Genomic DNA, 6,715 nt, shown 5'->3' with positions numbered 1-6,715 from the left:
TAAGAACAAGGGGAGACACACAGTTCCGAAGACAAACGCTTGCCTAGTGCCCAGATGGCTGAAGCTTCTGTCCAAAGGGCACAGATGTGAGCATGGGGCTCCACAGTCATCCAGAGGAAGCTTCTAAAGTGCACCACAAATGCCTTGTACAGAAAAGAATACCAAACAGTGCCAAGCAGGACCTCAGTGGGGACCAGCATTAGTCGGAACGCCACGGAACAATCTGAAATGGCAGAGTGGTATCTGGAGGCTTTGAGAAATTTGAAGGGGAATAAGTGACACCCGGAAAGGTAATCCCTGGTGTCTGCTGACCCAAGCTGAGTTTCTGTTCTTTATAAATGAACAAATTTATAAAATGTGGGAAATTCTCCTATTGTGGGAAGTGAATTGAGAGATCATTCACTCTTACGCTTAAGTGCTATAGGCAGAACACAAAACATAAAAGTTCAAAAGCCAGAAGCAAGCAGATCTCCATGAGTTCAAATCCAGCCTAGTGTACATGGTGAGTTCTAGGACATCCAGAGCCACTTGGTGAGACCCTGTCTCAAAACAAACAAACAAACAAACAAACAAACAAACAAAAATACAAAAGCCCAGCTCATAGCTGAGGAAAGAAAAATCTTCACTCTGGGATGCTATTGAGCAGGACAAGTGGGCAAAAGTTCTTTCTGGATATTTCTTCTTCCTTTCCAAGGCTCTGTAGTAATGATTTGTAGTTTCTCTGCTGAGTGACAAACACTTTGAAGCTCACTGGAGCTATTTTTATATAGGAAATGGATAACATATTAGCCCCTCTCTGTCCGCGCAATGGGATAAAGATGTCTGGATCTAGGAAAATGTCCATTCCTTTCCCTGGGATTTTGTGAGCAGAGCAGGGGTGACAGTGAGAACCCTTGTCACAGGACAAAGGCAGGAGCTGACTGTGGTGGTTCTCATCTCTACTTCAGCCTGCAATGCAAAATAAATAAATAAATAAATAAATAAATAAATAAATAAATAAATAAATAAGAGGCAAAATCAGATATGGCGGCATAGGCTTGCATTCCTGAGGCTTGCTGACCGGCTAGTCTAGCCTACCCAGCAAGCCTCAGCCTCAGTTGGAGACCCTCTACAAAAGAAAAGAAAAGGAAAGAAATAGAAAAAAAAAAGCAAAGGGAAGGAAATGTTGGGAAGCAGTTCTAAGGAATACTAGCAGCTGTCTTAAAGCCTTGCTCTCAAGACACAGAGGTTGTAGTGGATCACACGTCCATTTTCACAGAGTGAGCAATGCTAGATATTAAGAGTTTGCCCAAGACACTCCTTACTAGCTTCCAGTGCCTCAGGAGTCAGTGAAAACCTTGAGATGACGTGTTCTTCCCTTTATTTGTATTTGATATATGTGGGGCCAAAGGGTACAAGTTATTCTCTGCAGGGCCAACCGCTTGGCAAGAGGACGAAGGAGGAAATTTGACAAACCAAAGCGCTGCTTTCAGAATTGGGGATCCGGCCAAGCACAAATAGCTCAGTGTGTCCCCACCAATCTTTAAACACAGATAAGGTAAGTCAAATAAACAGCAGCAAAAATCTCTTTACAAATAACTTCCTTGGTTCTGCTTTTTTATCACAAAATCAACAGTGAGATTTGCAATTGGCCAATAAATATAAGAACGTACAACTGCCTGTGAAGACCCCAGCTAGAAAGTGCCCAGCATTCTCGTCCCTTTCCTTAAGTATTTCAAAAGCCCAGTGCCGAATACAATAGATACTGAATGGCTGAAGAAAGGTATTCTTTGCTTTTCTCTCTTTTTTTCTTTTCTTGTGGTTATCAAAAAATCGGTACATGAATTGGAGTATGTGTGTGCACCTCTTAATCCCAGCACTTAGGAGCCATTCAAAGCCAGCCTTCTCTAAACAGTGAGACCCTGTCTCAAAAACAAAACAAATCATGTAGCACTCCATAGGTGTGCTGCCTGTAATTTATTTATTTCTCTTGGTGAGAAACTAAACAAACAAGAAAAGCTGCAGAAAGGAGACACCGGTTCCGTGTGGGATGGAGTCAGGATGGGAACCACACACGGCTGCGGGATGTGCTAGATCCCGGTCATGCTACATGACGATACCTGGCACTTTCTAAATGGTGCTTGGGACTGTGGCAACTCCTAAAATACAAAAAAATAAATAAACAATGATAATAGCAGGATACAAATGCATAGGTCAAATCTCCTGGTTTAGGAATTGTCTTAGCTCCTTGCTTGCTCTTCGGGTTAGCTTTCTAAAAATGCAGAAATCATCTGTGTTCACTGTCTGCCTCGTGCAGACAGATGTGAGGCCTGCACAACCCCGGGCACGAAAGGAGACAACAATTAGGAATATTCAAGTAGTCAACTAGAGAGCCGGCCCCTCCACAGTCCACCACGTTGTCACTCATTCTGTTTACTGTTGCTCTCTTTTAGGCTTCCGTTCTGTGCTCCACTGTGTATAGTTGCTAGGGAAACAAGAAAGGGTGGTGGATGCAAGGATGAGGAAGGGATTAGGAAACCCACACAGTGAGTGAAGTTTATTTAGGTTATAGGAAGTGAGAAAATATACTTCAGCATTTATAATGCCAGTTCTCATGCATCTAGTAATCTAAAAATAGACCAGCTAGGGGCACAAAACTGTCTCCATACTGATGTTCAGAAGCCTTTAAAGACTGTTGAGTCTAGCTGGGGAGAGATGCAGTGAGACCTGACTTCAATTCATGGGTGACCACTAAGCCAGTATCTGGAGCCTCTACCCTCCTTGCATGGTTCTGTTTCTCCTGGTTTTCTGTTTCACTCAAGAAATCAAAGATGATTTTGATATCTACAAGAGGATTGCACAATTACAGCATCAACCTGACCCAGTCAGTCAGCTCACCAAGCTGAACCCCTGTTATTGTTCAATTAAATACCATCCCAGTGTCTCAAGTTCTTCCAGATCCAGGACATCACCTCTGTTCAAGTCCTGTGGCCCAGAGGGAAGAAGAGTGAAAACACACACACACACACACACACCACGACGACGATGAAGACACCACAAAGTCAGGAGACCCACAGGAGTAGAGGCGGGGACACCAAATTGTCCATCACGTGATCCAGAAGAGCAGGGGCTAGACACCACAGTGTCTGGAGATCTGGTCTACCTGCTGGGACGATCTGTTTGGGTCGCAAAAAGAAGTCGGGTGGAACAAAGTTTGTTCTCACTTGTTCATTCCTTCAGTTCCGCTAACAGATACTTACCAAATACTTAAAGTTAGCTTTAAGTATTGTGCTATCATGAACAATGAACATCTTTTTAAATTTTGTATTTTATTATTTTATGTGCACGGTGTTTGTCCGTACATGTGTCTATGTACTGCATGTGTGTAGTGTTCACAGAGGCCAGGACATGTTATTAGATCCATCCCCCTGGACGAAGAGGTACAGTCATGGTTAGCTGCCCCATAGGCTTAGACTAGAATCCAGACTAGAACCCTCTGGAAGGGCAACTAGTGTTATTGATGGCTGAACAATCTCTCCAGCCAAATAGTGATGATTTTTTATGTCTGCTTCATGGTTTTAAGCCATGCCAAGACACACAGATAGAGATCAGACCTTAATGATCACCTACTCTTGCGAGACAGGTGGGGTACTCCAGGGCAATGTAGAAATGAATCATTGCACAAGAATACCATAGAGAAACGTCACATGATAGGGAGGTCAGAAACCAGAGAACTTCCCCAATAAGGGGTGAAATGGGGTGTGGTGTGGGAGAGGATCAAGCTGTAAGAGAGATCCTCACATTAAAAGGACTGCACCGATGGGTTTGCTTCCGAGCTACAGAAGTGGAAGCTGGAGGAGAGAGAAAGAAAGAAAATGGGGAGGACAGAAGGTTGCATTTGTTTCCAGACCTAGAACTACTTCAAAAAACATGAAGTGTGTCCCCACGTTCTGCTTATCCTCCGCCCGAGAGTCGGCGGCTCCTCTGGGCTCCAGCGTGTCCCAGCGCATGCACCTCAGTCCACAACTGCTCTGTCTGCTTTGTGGAGGCAGGAAGCTGTTCAACCAAGTCTCCACCTGTGTCCCCTTCAGCTCACTTTCACTCTCAGCCCCTTTCTCTTCAAGAGGAGATAATCTGCTCTCGGAAAATGACTCACCGTGAAGTACAAATTACCAATATTGACACAGCAGGTTACCCCTGAGCAAACTGCACTTTGCCAGATCCACAGCCTCTGTCCACATAGATGACTTTGGAGCTCAGTTGGCGGGGGTTCCCAGAGTGGGAAGAGGGACTGAACGCTGTTGAGAAGGGATAGCTCCCCTAGAAATTGCCCACCTTGACTGGATAAGGGATCTAATCTCCATCCCCACGTTTGTGTTTGTGGTGGTCCCTTCACTAAATGCATGATTTAGTTTTCATCAAGAGAGGACCTCTCTATGTAGCCCAGGCTGAAGTCAAGTTCAACATCCTCCTGCTTCAGACACTGGTACCCAAAATTACAGACAAACACCTTTGTACCTAGTGACAAATTTACCTCCTACTTCCGATACTAGGACCCCAAGATTACAGACAAACACCTTTGTCCCTAGCTGCAAATTTACTCTTTAAAAAATTATTACCCTTATGTGCAAGTGTTTCGCTTACATGTATGTGTATATACCACATGTGTGCCTGGTGCCACAGAGGCCAGATGAGGGTGTCAGATCTCCAGAAACTGGAGCTACAGATAACTTTAAACGGACCTGTGGGTGCTGGGAGTCAAACCTAGGTCCTCTGCGAGAGCAGCCAGTGCTCTCAATTGCTGAACCGTTTCTCCAGCCCTCACATTTAAGCTTTTGAAGAGCACTGTTGGCCATCTGGCTTATCTGCACATCAGAAGAAGGCCTTGGCAACAGTCAACACCCAAAAAGTGCTGTTAGTCAACTGTTTAGGGAATTTTGTCTGTTTATGGTACCCTGTAGCACAGGCCTGAAAAACTAAAGAAAAGAATAGGAAACAAGGAAGCCAGAAATTTGAAAAAAAAAAAAAACACAATTTTATTTTACATGACATTTGCCTTTGTTGTTGATTAAGTGAATAGAGCCAACAGCTGAAAAAGACAATTCCTAATTCTCCCGGAAAGGTCAATTTTGTTGACAGAGTACTGCAAATTTATGCAAGTTTGTAAAGCTATCTCTGTATCTATATATAAAATGTACATGGTTAACAAAAAAAAGCGCCAACTTAAAAATATGGATTTAATGTTTTATAAGTAATCTTGAAAGTTAAAAACTCATGACTAAGCACAGATAATAAATGTCTGTGGGATCTTCAGCCGTCAATGGGACATCTGTATCATACCCCTTCCCCACTCCTACGTTCTTGAACCCCAGCAACTTTGATTGTAGGCATAAGGCCAAGTCAACATCCCCAATTAGAGGGGGAGGGGCCACACGAGTCTCCACCTTGCTGAGGAGCTATGGAAGTTGACTTTTTTATATTTATTTATTTATTATGCATATAATATTCTGTCTGTGTGTATGTCTGCAGGCCAGAAAAAGGCACCAAACCTCATTACAGATGGTTGTGAGCCACCATGTGGTTGCCAGGAATTGAACTTAGGACCTTTGGAAGAGCAGGCAATGCTCTTAACCACTGAGCCATCTCTCCAGCCCTAGAAGTTGACTTCTGCATCATGGAGAGTCCATTTTGTTTAAATGTGTGGCCTAAGTCAACACATGGCACCACACCCATACATAGACAGTATGGATCTGACTTGTATATACATATATATATATATATATTACTTGGTTATATTACTCAAAGTTGATAAAGAATGGGGATGTTTAGGAGGATCTGAAAGAAGTTTGGGAGATGAATGGGGGCAAATATGGTCAAAATATACTGCACACATATATAAAATTCTTTTAAAAAATTAATAAAAATATACTTAAAAACCCATGAGCATCTTGCTGGGGAAGAAGATTTCTTTCCTCTTACACGGCTAGCTAGTGATCTAGGGTCTAGATATATCAGCAGATCCAATTATGCCAGTCCTTGTTGCTGGACATTAAGTTGGTGCCAACTTTTCACAGTGACTTTTAAAAGCACGACAAAAGATATCTTTGTTGCTAAGTCTGTGTGCTCATTATTTCCTCTTACAAGGAAAAACATTATCAGTGTTATTCTGAAATCACTAGCAATATTTACTGAATGTGCCCTGTGCCCGGCACAAGCGCCATTTAATCCTTCCTCAGACCCTGTTGTTCACGGACAAGGAAAGTAACTTTAGAGACACTGAGTCATTTGCTGGAAACAACTGTGACTCAGGGCCTGTTAAAGTCTTTGATCCCTATTGCCAAACTGTCTTCTGGTTTCAGACTGCTTTAGGGACGAACGCCAAACCTGTCCCCTCAGGTAAACCTTCCACCGAGGAGAGACTGCGTACCTCCTTTAAGGAGCAATTCCCTTGCTTTCTCATCCTGTTCATGTTTATTTATCCCAGACCGTTGTGATAGTTTGTTTACCCCATGGCCTTGTGATAGTTTAATTGCCTTATACTGCCAGAGAGAGGTAGACTTTTGACTCCGTTTACGATTGAACTGTGTTCCAGAGAACAGTAGAGTTCAGGGTTCAGAGTTCTGAAAAAAAGGTTGGGAGCTGATTTCCTCTCCTTCCCTGGCGTGGGATCCTTGCACACATCAACACACTTAAGCCTTAACTCACATATGGATAAACAAAAACAAAACAACAACAA

This window comes from Microtus ochrogaster, linkage group LG2 (assembly GCF_000317375.1).
Source record: "Microtus ochrogaster isolate Prairie Vole_2 linkage group LG2, MicOch1.0, whole genome shotgun sequence".
NCBI classification, from domain to species: Eukaryota; Metazoa; Chordata; class Mammalia; order Rodentia; family Cricetidae; genus Microtus; species Microtus ochrogaster.
Note: the sequence above shows the minus strand (reverse complement) of the source record.